Source organism: Oncorhynchus masou, chromosome 15, assembly GCF_036934945.1.
Source record: "Oncorhynchus masou masou isolate Uvic2021 chromosome 15, UVic_Omas_1.1, whole genome shotgun sequence".
Lineage (NCBI taxonomy): Eukaryota > Metazoa > Chordata > Actinopteri > Salmoniformes > Salmonidae > Oncorhynchus > Oncorhynchus masou.
The window spans coordinates 53,736,284-53,750,524 of record NC_088226.1 but is presented as its reverse complement, the minus strand read 5'-3'; positions in this window follow the sequence as shown (position 1 = coordinate 53,750,524).

Sequence of the window (14,241 nt, the reverse complement as noted above, 5' to 3'; positions counted from 1 at the left end):
TGAGATGAGTATGTAAACAAAGTGGCATAGTTAAAGTGGCTAGTGATACATGTATTACATAAGGATGCAGTCGATGATATAGAGTACAGTATATACGTATGCATATGAGATGAATAATGTAGGGTAAGTAACATTATATAAGGTAGCATTGTTTAAAGTGGCTAGTGATATATTTACATCATTTCCCATCAATTCCCATTATTAAAGTGGCTGGAGTTGAGTCAGTGTCAGTGTGTTGGCAGCAGACACTCAATGTTAGTGGTGGCTGTTTAACAGTCTGATGGCCTTGAGATAGAAGCTGTTTTTCAGTCTCTCGGTCCCAGCTTTGATGCACCTGTACTGACCTCGCTTTCTGGATGATAGCGGGGTGAACAGGCAGTGGCTCGGGTGGTTGATGTCCTTGATGATCTTTATGGCCTTCCTGTAACATCGGGTGGTGTAGGTGTCCTGGAGTGCAGGTAGTTTGCCCCCGGTCATGCGTTGTGCAGACCTCACTACCCTCTGGAGAGCCTTACGGTTGAGGGCGGAGCAGTTGCCGTACCAGGCGGTGATACAGCCCGCCAGGATGCTCTCGATTGTGCATCTGTAGAAGTTTGTGAGTGCTTTTGGTGACAAGCCGAATTTCTTCAGCCTTCTGAGCCTTCTTCACGATGTTGTCTGTGTGGGTGGACCAATTCAGTTTGTCTGTGATGTGTATGCCGAGGAACTTAAAACTTACTACCCTCTCCACTACTGTTCCATCGATGTGGATAGGGGGGTGTTCCCTCTGCTGTTTCCTGAAGTCCACAATCAGTGGGACAACATTCCACAGGCCAAAATCAATAGCCTGATCAAGTCTATGTGAAGGAGATGTTGCGCTGCATGAGGCAAAAGGTGGCCACATTAGATATTGACTGGTTTTCTGATCCCCACCCATACCTTCTTTTTATCTGTGACCAACAGATGCATATCTGTTTTCCCAGTCATGTGAAATCCATAGATTAGGGCCTAATTTATTTATTTCAATTGACTGATTCCTGATTACAAGCAAAAATTAAAGCAGGAAGCACCAGTGACTAGATCAATAAAAAAGTGGTCAGATGAAGCAGATGCTAAGCTACAGGACTGTTTTGCTAGAACAGACTGGAACATGTTCTTGGATTCCTCCAATGACATTGAGGAGTACACCACATCTGTCATTGGCTTCATCAATAAATGCATCAATGACATCGTCCCCACAGTGACTGTACGTACATACCCCAACCAGAAGCCATGGATTACAGGCAGCATCCACACTGAGCTAAAAGCTAGAGCTGCCGCTTTCAAGGAGCGGAACCCTAACCTGGAAGCTTATAAGAAATCCCGCTATGCCCTCCGATGAACCTTCAAACAGGCAAATTGTAAATACAGGACTAAGATTGAGTCATACTACACCGGCTCTGATGCTCGACGGATGTGGCAGGGTCTGCAAAGCCGAGAGCTGCCCAGTGACACAAGCCTACCGGACAAGCTAAACTACTTATATGCTCGCTTCGACGCAAATAACAGTGAAACATGCATGAGAGCACCAGCTCTTCCTATGCTGGAGACCAGGGCTTGATTACAACTTGTTACAGAGTGCCAACATGTCGTGGCTGATCTTTCAGCGGGGAGTGGGTGAATGTGTCAAAGACCTGACTGGGCCCAGCCCCGCACGGTATGGCTTGTTTTTGTTGTGTGCTTGTTTGTGTACTGAGGAACATGTAACTTGGTTCCAGAAGAAAGCCACTTTCTTCAATGTCTTTAGGTTGTGGGCTTTCATGAAGGTAAGTGTTTCTTGGTGTAACGTCATCTCCAGGCTATTGCACACACAGCACATATAAGCCTGGGATATCAACCATTCAAAGTTGGCCTTAGTGGGAGTGACCATATAATTATATATGAGTGACCTTACTAAAGTATTTGTCATCATCACTAGTTAAGACAGTCACAAAAAAGTCACAATTATGGTTAAACCCTGCCCATTTCCACAACTTAAAATTGTATTTTAAACCTAAACTTAACTAATGAAGGCCAAGTTGGGCAGAAGTGTCTGGGAATGAGATTAGGTGTAATGTGACTAACATGACTTCACTTTAGAGAGTATGCCGTCCTTCAGCATACCAGTTCACCCTTTATAAAGCACATGTTTATATCATATTCAACATGGTGGGTTATGTCACATGGTGGGTTATGTCACAACATAGAGGATTATGTCGCACACGTATGCCACATTTATGAACCCTTTATAAAGCATGACATATGGTTATAGATTCTTTGTAACACTTATGTAGTCCTTATGAAAGTATTATGAATGCTTTGTGAAGCCTTTATAAGCTGAACGTCATTTAAAGCGGGACCAAGATATATGCATATTGTACAGAAAAACACATTTGAGAATGTCTATAGGAGCTGGACCAGGTTATTCAGTGGCTCCTTTAATTACGGTGGTTTGCATTTTGTGTAGCTGTCAACTAAAATGTAAAAGGTAATTTTCTTTTCCCTTGCTCTAATCTGCTTGTCTATGCTTATGTATTTAATAAGTCCATTTACAGTATGTGATGTGAACGCCTTGTACAAACACTGCACCAACTGCTTCCAGATGTCCAAACAAAGGCCAGTGTTCCCCCGGGACTCTACTCTCTGCAATATGATAGCAATTAGGTCACTCAATTATATGGAGGCTTCTGGAGGAATAGCATGTTGTTGCATTAAAGAGCGAACCTCGATTGTTAGCAAGACTCTGGTAGAACGTGCAAAAGGGTGGTGGGGACTCCTTTGAGGTTTGTCCCCTTGACCAGAATCCTTTCTGGTGCCTGACAGTATTGTAATGATAGCTATAAAAGTACCAGAGGTTATTAGAAGGTTGATAGTAAGTGTATACAGGGTGGCAAGTAACGTAGCGGTTGAGAGCTTTGGGGCAGTAACCAAAAGGTTGTTGGTTCAATTCCCTGAGCTGACTAGGTGCAAAAACTGTTGATCTGTCCTTGAGCAAGGCACTTAACCCTAATATCTCCTGTAAATTGCTCTGGATAAGAGTGTCTGCTAAATTACTAAACTGTAAAATATGTATGTCTAGTGTAAAGCAATAGATTGAGCTTTTCAGGACTTTAAAATGCTTCATGATTGTCATTATCTCATTGCTTCAGAGGTCAAAGCAGGGTGTTTACTATGTTAAAATTCACCCATATGTACATTGGCACTGTTGAGCCTGACATACGTACATTGGCACTGTTGAGCCTGACATACGTACATTGGCACTGTTGAGCCTGACATACGTACATTGGCACTGTTGAGCCTGACATACGTACATTGGCACTGTTGAGCCTGACATACATACATTGGCACTGTTGAGCCTGAATAAAAGGGAAACTTTGCCATGGCCAAATGCAGAAACCTGTCATGCTGCCACTGTGTTTAATGTCCCGAGGAGGCTCAGCCAAGATTCACAACTCAAACCAGTCAAGGCTGGAAAACATTTAGCAAGGATTCTGTTAGCCTTGCTTGAGCCATAAAAAGCAGCACTAAAGTCGAAGGCAGAAGAAATGTTCAACTAAAAGTTGATCCTCTTGGACCATTTTTGTAATTGTTTGATTTAGGGCCTGTTTCTTTCCGTTGGACGTACTGGTCTAAATGAGAGCAGACGAGTAACCCCTCTGCTTCACTGATGTTGATAATGCATCCCAACCCAGCCACAAGTTCTGGATCTCCAGGCCTTCCCTTGCTGTATCCTCATGCTCTGTGGTTGAGGGCTAGCCCAACGCGTGACAAGTCAAAATTTGACATCGACTCCTGGCTCAGATGTTGCTCTAAATGGGTCTATTCGTGAACGCATCTATTTCAAGCTGTCTCCTGTCTTCTCTCTGGCCACTGGAGTGCTGCTAACTGCCTGGAAAAGGAGGAAAGGCTAGGATTTCTCTTTTTCCTCCTCAGTGGGAACAATTTAATACTGAAGTCAACCAGGAATTAAAAACAAGAATGAAATAAACTGGAAAATTCCAAGACTAAAATAAGACTAAAATGACTTTAGTATGAACTTTAAGAGAGTATCAAGTCTTACCGCCAATCACATGCTTAAAAAAAGTGTGTTCTGAGAAATGTTTTTAATTCTTTACTTTAAATGAGCATCCTATAGCTGTTGTGTCTACTGTAGTGGCCTTGAGAGTGAAGTATGATTTTCTATCTATCGTCTAACTTTTATGTTGATCTTTACAGACTGCTGCCATTACACATGTGGAGCAGTGTGATTGACTCACACTATGGTGAGAAATTGTAACCACTGTAACGTCGTTATCTCTCCATGCAATCAAGTCAGTTACTTTTGGTCAGAAGGTTACATAAATACAATTTGCACAAATATACATGAAAAAGTAATTGTGACTCCGCAATCAAGCTATCTGCAATCACCAACCATATACAAGCCATCATGAAATGAGTTTGTGGCGCGGATTTTCACTGTAGGGTGCTGATGGTCTTGTTACGATGATTATCATGCAATAATAAAATGGATTTAACCCTTAATGTTGCCTAAAATTGCTTATATTTGAAGGGAAAGGCATCATCAAACTATACTTATACCATATATCTAAAGGGTTTTCACATGCAGTTAACCCCAGAAAGAGTAATCAGAGACTGGGAATTGATTGTGTGCCTCTCTCAAAGTCAACAGGCTCAATTTAAACAGAGAAACAGCCTATGGATTGGTTTCCAGGACAAACATCTACTTTCAAAGGTCTTTTTGATCTTACAAAATGACCAAGTCGCAGATTTATGTCGATATCAAAGGAATCCGTTTTATTGGCCGAAGATCTGTGCATTCCCAGCCCGGGTATTTGGATGGTTGGAAAGCTGATAATGAATATAAAATGAGAAAAATCACAAAAAAATAATGTATTACATCACTGTGCTGGAACCATTTAAGCTGTCAGTGCTGTCATTCAAAATGAGTAATCTACATCTTACTGTAGGGCAGTTTTGCATTTATACATATACATGTAGATTTCAAAGTTGTAATATAATGCAAAGCCCAGTTAATCAATCCATTCTGGCATGGTTCAGACTTGGACGCAAGCCCAGCAAATGTACCAACTAAATTAAACAAGCCATTTCCTACAATACACAGGATCCAGGGGAAAGACTGCCAGTGACCCAATATAAATACCCTCTGCACTGTGGAGGTTCTTTGGGACAAAAAGAGACACCCTGAACTCTGGAACAGAAAGCCTAAATATGCTGAATACTATTTAAGCTACCAGGCAAGAAACTCTTTATACCCCCTGTTCAGCAATTTGAGGGGATGGCTGAGTTGACCTCATTTAATTTCCTCCAATGATTTGCCTTCATGGACACCAATATTGCCATCCCATACTGGGGTACTGCCTTAGCAGTGAGGGAAAGATGGGTATTCTTTCTGTCGTTGAGGTCAGGGTTATGCGAAGATTAACATTAGGATTATGCCAAATTCGGGGTAGGGTTATGTCAAGATTAGGGTTAAGGTCATGTCAAGATTAGGGTAAATGTTATGCCAAATCAGGGTTAGGGTTAATGTTCTGGTTAGGGTTATGGCTAGCGTGTCTGCTGTAAGTGTAATGTACAACCAATCTAGGGTTAGGGTTAGGGATAGTGGACCGCTCTTCGCTACCATTCAAAATCTGACGGTTGAATGTACACTACCTGTTCTTCAAGGCATTTTGGGATGTAATTGTAAGAACTGACAGAGATAGTATACTTGCAAATTTCCAATCAATAACATAACGTTAGTTGTAATGTATTTATTTATTTTCATCCATTCAGGTGTAGCTCCACGGTTGACACTTTCTGTATTGTCGATTACAAACACCGTGTTTGTGGTGAAAAAGAGAATCCAGGTCCATCTAGTGGCAGAGTAAGTAAAGCGCTCGTTTCTTTTACAGTAACACTAAAAACATTGGTTACTAAATGAAACAAATTCACTATTGTTACCATTATCAACATGTAATCCATTACAGTTGGGATGTCAGAGGGATGTCTGAGTGTGTCCCCTCCTCGGATGTTGTGGTTGGTGGTCTCTCTATAGGTTGGTCTGTATAACCTCTCCAGCCTTTCCGTCTTCCAAGAACAGGGGCTGTATAATGAGCGTGTGTAGTTGAATAGCCTACGGTCTAGGACTCGGACTGCAGCAGTTTAGCATTTTAATAGGAAAAAACAGTAGTTGGTGATATCCTGGTAAGTCAGTTGAGGACAAGAGGAACTCACAATATTAAAAGTACAGTGTCTTCAGAAAGTATTCACACCCCTTGACTTTTCCGCAACTTTTTTTGTTACAGTCTGAATTTAAAATGTATTACATTAGATTATTTTTTTGTCAATGGCCTAGACACGATATCTCAATGTCAAAGTAGAATTATGTTTTTGGACATTTTTATTTTTTTGTGTGTTTTTTTGTTGTTGAATTTTTACCCCCTTTTCTCCCCAATTTTGTAGTATCCAATTGTTAGTAGCTACTATCTTGTCTCAACGCTACAACTCCTGTACGGGCTCGGGAGATTTTGGACATTTTGACAAATTAAATAAAAATTAAAAGCTAAAATGTCTTGAGTCAATAAGTATTCAACCACTTTGTTATGGCAAGCCTAAATAGGTTCAGGAGAAAAACTGTGCTTAACAAGTCATATAATAAGTTGCATGGACTCACTCTGTGTGCAATAATAGTGTTGAACATTATTTTTGAATTACTACCTAATCTCTGTACCCCACACATACAATTTATTCCCTCGGTCAAACAGTGCATTCAATACAGATTCAGCCACAAAGATCAGGGAGATTTTTTATAATGCCTTGCAAAGAAGGGCACCTATTGGTAAATGGGTAAAAAAAATGTAAAAGCAGACATTGAATATCCCTTTGAGCATGGTGAAGTTATTAATTACACTTTGGATGGTGTATCAATACACCCAGTCACTGCAAGATACAAGATCAAAATCAAATCAAATTTTATTTGTCACATACACATGGTTAGCAGATGTTAATGCGAATGTAGCGAAATGCTTGTGCTTCTAGTTCCGACAATGCAGTAATAACCAACAAGTAATCTAACCTAACAATTTCACAACAATTACCTTATACACACAAGTGTAAGGGGATAAAGAATATGTACATAAAGATATATGAATGAGTGATGGTACAGAAAGGCATAGGCAAGATGCAGTAGATGGTATCGAGTACAGTATATACATATGAGATGAGTAATGTAGGGTATGTAAACATAAAAGTGGCATAGTTTAAAGTGGCTAGTGATACATGTATTACATAAAGATGGCAAAGTGCAGTGGATGATATAGAGTACAGTATATACATATGAGATGAGTAATGTAGGGTATGTAAACATTATAATAAGTGGCATTGTTTAAAGTGGCTAGTGATACATTTTTACATCAATTTCAATCAGGCACCTCATCATGCCTGAATCAGGACTTTGATGAGGTGCCTGATAATGGTGTACGTGGCAATCAGAGCCACCCCTGATGATAGGAACAGGTAGATGACATCGTATGGCAGGGTGACAGCATCTCGAGAGGGAGGCTTGCAGTTCTCAAAGATCACCTCCTCCTCTTGTGACTCCCCCAGAGTCCAGGTGATTGGGCCAGAGCCTCTTCACCCCTATCTCTACTCTACCTCCCCACTACTTCAAGGGGAGGATGGCAGCCACATTAACGTTGCTATTTGGTCTAATTGTCCACAAAGAAAGACGTGCTTAAAGTAGTGCTCTGAGTATATTGGCAGTCAATTCAGTACAATGTATTCATTATATACTGAACAGACATATAAATGCAACATGCAACAATTTAAAAATAAGGAAATCAGTCAATTGAATTAAATTCATTAGGCCCTAATCAATGGATTTCACATGACTGGGCAGGGGCACAGCCATGGGTGGGCCTAGGAGGGCATGAACCCACCCACTGGGGAGCCAGGCCCAGCCAATCGGGAATTATCTTCTCCCCACAAAGGGGCTTTATTACAGACAGAAATACTCCGTTTCATCAGCTGTCCGGGTGGCTGGTCTCATACGATCCCGCAGGTGAATAAGCCAGATGTGGAGGTCCTGGGCTGGCGTGGTTACAGGTGGTCTGCAGTTGTGAGGCCGGTTAGAAGTACTGCTAAATTCTCTAAAACAATGTTGGATGCGACTGATAGTAGCGAAATTAACATTCAATTATCTGTCAACAGCTTATGATGGACATTCCTGCAGTCAGCATGCCAATTGCATGCTCCTTCAAAACTTGAGACATCTGTGGCATTGTGTTGTATGACAAAACGTATATTTTTGTTCAGTGCAGCATAAGCATGTATCAAAGAGTTTTTTAAATAAGAAAACATGTGTACCTACCAGTACCAGTGTTTTCTTTCTCTGCTTCCTAATTTGGCAGGCTGTGGTAATTACTAACAGTAATCTCCAATCTTGAGGAATTTCTGGAACAACTATGCATCAATCAATCGCGTTAATCAATCTTCTCTCCACCACTGAGAATCTGTTGTTTTAGATGTATTACATGACTGTCACGCCCTGACCGTAGAGAGCTTTTTTATGTCTCTGTTTTTGGGTTGGTCAGGGTGTGATTTGGGTGGGAATTCTATGTTCTTTTTCTATGTGTTTGTATTTCTTTGTTTTGGCCGGGTATGGTTCTCAATCAGGGACAGCTGTCGATCGTTGTCTCTGATTGAGAACCATACTTCGGTAGCTTTTCCCCACAGGGTTTTTGTGGGTAGTTGATTTCTGTCTAATGTTTTTCACCTTTCAGGACTGTTTCGGTTTTCCCTTTGTTATTTTGTATTTAGTGTTCAGTGTCAATAAACAAACATGAACACGTACCACGCTGTGCTTTGGTCCTCACCTTCTTCCACCAACAGCCGTTACAGAACTACCCACCACCAAAGGACCAAGCAGCGTGGAAGAGAGGACTGAACATGGGAGGACATTCTGGACGGCAAGGGATCCTACACATGGGAGGAGATCCTGGCTGGAAGGGATCGCCTCCCATGGGAACAGGTGGAGGCAGCAGGGGAAGGGAACACGGTTGGCAAGGAAGCCCGAGAGCCAGTCCACACATTTTTTTGGGGGGGCACACGGTGAGTGTGGCAGAGTCAGGTTGGAGACCTGAGCCCACTCCCTGTGCTTACCATGGCGAGCATGGGATTGGTCAGGCCCCGTGCTATGGGGTGATGCGCACTGTGTCTCGGCCGAGTATTCACAGGCCGTTGTGCTCGGTGCCAGCGTCCCCGCATTTGCCGGGTGGAAGCTGGCATCCAGCCAGAACGGGTGGGGCCAGCTCTGCGTTCGAGACCACCAGTGCGCCTCCACGGCCCAGTGTGTCCGGTGCCTCAGCCAAGGAGGAGGCCGCCTGTATGTGTCCCCAGCCTGGTGAGTCCTGTGCCTGTTCCCAGAACCAGGTCTCGTGTGTCTCCCCAGCCTGGTGAGTCCTGTGCCTGTCTCCTGTCCGGAGCTGCCAGAGTCGCACTCCTGTCCGGAGCTGCCAGAGTCGCCCTCCTGTCTGGAGCGGTCGGCGGTGAGGGTCCCGCTCTAGAGGCGTTACCTAAGTGGGCCGAGCCAGAGGTGGAGCGGGGTCCACGTCCCTCATCAGAGCCGCCGCCGCAGAGTAATGCCCACCCAGACCCTCCCCTATAGGTTCAGGTTTTGCGGCCGGAGTCCACACCTTTGGGGGGGTACTGTCACGCCCTGACCATAGAGAGCTTTTTAATGTTTTTGGGTTGGTCAGGGTGTGATTTGGGTGGGTATTCTATGTTCTTTTTCCATGTGTTTGTATTTCTTTGTTTTGGCCGGGTATGGTTCTCAATCAGGGACAGCTGTCGATCGCTGTCTCTGATTGAGAACCATACTTTGGTAGCTTTTCCCCACAGGGTTTTTGTGGGTAGTTGATTTCTGTTTAGTGTTTTTCACCTTTCAGGACTGTTTCGGTTGTCCCTTTTGTTATTTTTGTATTTAGTGTTCAGTGTCAATAAACAAACATGAACACATACCACGCTGTGCTTTGGTCCTCACCTTCTTCCACCAACAGCCGTTACAATGACAAGCCACTGCAGCCCTTGTGCTGTGTCCCACCCCACAGCAGTGTGAGGTTGCCATGGCTGCAGGAGTGCTTTTGTCCTAGATTGCATTGACTGCAAAGAGAAAAAGAGACTCACTTAAGCTAATGTGCTTAGTGTCATAAGGGCCAGGTCAAGATCAGTTCTCTGTGCCTGGATTGGATTGGAAAACAAAGAGAAGTACATTATGCTTGAATATAGCACCCACGTCTCCAAAAGAGAGCTAGGGGATAGTGTCACTGGATATATATTTTTGATCCATATCTCCAAAAGAGAGGGAGGGGTAGCATCTTGCTTTATGGTACCTTTATTTGTTCCATTTGTGTATGTTTTGTCAGTAAATATTCATGTTGAGTGTTAAGCATGTTTGACAATAATCTCTTTACCAAGTCCCCTCTGTCAACCCACTGTTAAATCTGGGAGCTTTAATCATCATGTCTTTCATTGGGCAATGGAAGAATTACAATCTTTTTAACTTTCCTAAAGCCAAACCATATCGCTTTGTATCAGATGCCTGTAGAGATTAGAGACCTTCTCGTGAGTGACCTTCCCATATGCTCAGGTCTTGTGTGACCTTGTGTGTCATTGCTAAATCCCTGAGTCGCCACTGCTGAGGCCTTAGTCCCCCGTGCCCTGTCTCTTAGTAAGACTGGCTTAGCTTAACCCCACATGATAATGAAGGATCGGGATAAGGAGATAAAGAAACAGATATACACATTCAGAAAGACAGACAGACAGGTCCAGTCTTTCCTTTATTGGAACAAGGGTCATCCTCTTTGGCCACCTTAGCCACAAGCAAACAGATGTATTTACGTCTACAGCGTTACAGCAGCACATAAAGCTCAACACTAGCAAAAGTGATGAGTGTTGTGTGTGTTTGTCCAGGTGCTGCTCAGTCCCATGGTATTAATGTGAGCTGACATCTTATAGTAAAGATCTAACTGTTATTTCTACGGGGGTCAAAAGGAAATGGAACCTTTCAGGGAGCACTGCCACAAATGAATGTTTCTGCACCATTGGATTGTTCAAACTGTCTACATTTGTTATCCTATACAGTACAGAAAATGGTAAAACAGTTACATTGTTTGTATATACAGTAACTTAGTTTATTCTATGCCTCTGATGCTAAAATTACATTGTGTAAATAGATTGGGTTGCAGATTCCTTTAATTTGTATCAAAACGGGATTAGTTTAGAAGTAACAGAAATGGAATTTGGCTGCTTGGGAGCCAATCTGGGAGGAAATGCGGACAGAGCGGAGAGCAGAATAGAGTGGACTGTGTATTGCTATCAAGGGAACTTAGTCAATTGGGGTCGGAATAACATTTAGCCTAACAGAGATGTGAGTCTGTTTTCTGGAGAGGAAAGTTGATTCTTTGTTTTTTACATGCTGGGAGACTTGACTAATGGAAGGACCCCCTTCCTCTCCTCTTCTATTTTGATGGTCATCCACCTTTTTGCCTCGACGGCAGTCTTCCACCTCTCCTCCTTCTCCACTCCTGTAGGCTCACAGGCACCTTCCTCTTCATCGGGGTCTGGGCCTAGGACCCAGTCTATGTGCACAAAATGACAAGTTTAGTGTTTGGCATGTACACATTCCTCATACTGTATAGCAATATAAGATCTAGCTCATTTCGACACCACTATGAAAAGTATTCAGACCCCTTGATTTTTTCCACATTTTGTTACATTACAGCCTTATTCTAAAATGGATTCAATAATTTTTTTCCCCTCATCAATCTCCACACAATACCCCATAATGACAAAGCAAAAACGGAAATATCTTATTTACATAAGTATTCAGACCCTTTGCTATGAGACTTGAAATTTAGCTAAGGTGCATTCTGTTTTCATTGATCATCCTTGATTGAAGTCCACCTGTGGTAAATTCAATTGATTGGACATGATTTGGAAAGGCACACACCTGTCTATATAAGGTCCCACAGTTGACAGTGCATTTCAGAGCAAAAACCAAGCCATGAGGTCAAAGGATTTGTCCATAGAGCTCTGAGACAGGATTGTGTCGAGGCACAGATCTGGGGAAGAGTACCAAAACATTTCTGCAGCATTGTAGGTCCTCCTCCGCTTGGAGTTTGCCAAATGGCACCTAAAGGACTCTCAGACCATGAGAAACAAGATTGAACTATTTGGCCTGAATGCCAAGCATCCCATCTGGAGGAAACCTGGCACCATCCCTACAGTGTAGCTTGGTGGAGGCAGCATCAACCTTTGGGGATGTTTTTCAGCGGCAGGGACTGGGAGACTATGAACGAAGAAAAGTACAGAGCGCTCAGGACCTCAGACTGGGATTAAGGTTCACCTTCCAACAGGACAACGACCCTAAGCATACAGCCAAGACAACGCAGGAGTGGCTTCTGGACAAATCTCTGAATGTTCTTGAGTGGCCCAGCCAGATTCCGGACTCGAGAGGATCTGCAGAGAAGAATGGGAGAAACTCCCCAAAAACAGGTGTGCCAAGCTTGTACCGTCATACGAAAGAAGACTCAAAGCTGTAATCGCTGCCAAAGGCGCTTCAGCAAAGTACTGAGTAAAAGGTATGAATATTTCTGTAAATGTCATATTGGGGGGGGGGGGGGGGGATTGTGTGTAGATTGATGAGGGGGAAAACGATTTAAACCATTTTAGAATAAGGCAGTAACGTAACAAAATGTGGAAAAGTAAATGGGTCTGAATACTTTCCGAATGTACTGTATGTGTTTGTTTTGACTGTGAAGCAGCCTTAACTAGCTCTCTTAATCCACAGATCCAGCTGACATGCCTTTTCCATGGCTTCTAATTGGTGCTATGAGGTGTGAAGGTCAAAGCTGATCAGTATCAATGGGTGCCACAGTGGAAGGATACTAATCTGATTAGTTCTACCAAAGATGTCTGTCTGTCTAGTATCTGGGTCAGTGAACAGATGTTTGTGATTGGGGGGCACGTGGCAGCATCATCTAATAAAGGGGATTCTCAAAACATTTGGTTCTAACAATGACTATCAAGCTCTACAACCCAAGGCTCATACTCATAGATGGCAACCCTCACATACTCTCATGATTAACAGCATGCAGCATACCACAGAGGTCTGACATCCATCAAGATCATTTGAACATGATTAGCAAGAAAATACAGAATTATGGAATTCACCACAATAGAAATAAATATGTTTTATTGTCACGTACACCGGATAGGTGCAGGGAAATGTGCTGTTTCACAGGGTCAGCCATAGTAGTACATCATCCCTGGAGCAAATTAGTGTTAAGTCCCTTGCTCAAGAGCACATCGACAGATTTTTCACCTTATCGGCTCAGGCAATTAAAACAGCGACCTTTGAGTTACTGGCCCAACGCTCTAACCTCTAGGCTACCTGCCGCCCTAAGATCTATGGTGACATTCTTGATGACCAGGGATGCGTCTTTTGACATGTGATCACCCCACTTTACCTGCCAGGTCATGGTACAGATCATTGATCAGGTGTCCTAGGATGCCGTAGCAGGCCACTACTACCACTATCACTCCCATTGTGACATAGAGCACATGAGGAGGCATGTGGAAGGCATCACGGGAGGAGGGTACATAGTCAACAAAGTAGAGATCATCCTCCTTCTCCATGGCCTGTAGAAGCTGCCTTGGGTTATATGTCCTGGGGCGGTTCCACACCTCTCCCCACTCAGCAGTAGGCTGGGTCTGGACCCCTGGAGGCTCCATGGTACAGTTAGCCATAGTGTTCCGGTCTGTGGGGAATTCATCCACAAATTGAATTAGTAGAAAGGGGAAGTTGATTAAAGGTATGTGAGAATGAATTGACCTTGTTGGTTAAAAACACCATCATGGAATGATTCTGGAGGAAAGACTCTTTTACAAAGAAAAGAACAGTGAACCAAACCGTCTGTGTGGCTCATGCCCGGTATATTCTTCATATTAAACGAGCCTTATGGCTGATAAGACAAGATAGAATAAGGAAGTTAGCAGTATCCTTTTGAAGGCAAAAACTCCCAAAATACAGTACATCTGTTGTGAAGGACAACTTCATTCCCCTAATAAACTTCCCTGAAGTCTGTTGTGATTTAAGGGGTAAGGAACGGATGTGGGGGTGATCTGACAACTTTCTGATTTTCAGAGAATATGTTGCTATTTGTGATGTTGAACTTCAATCAGCCT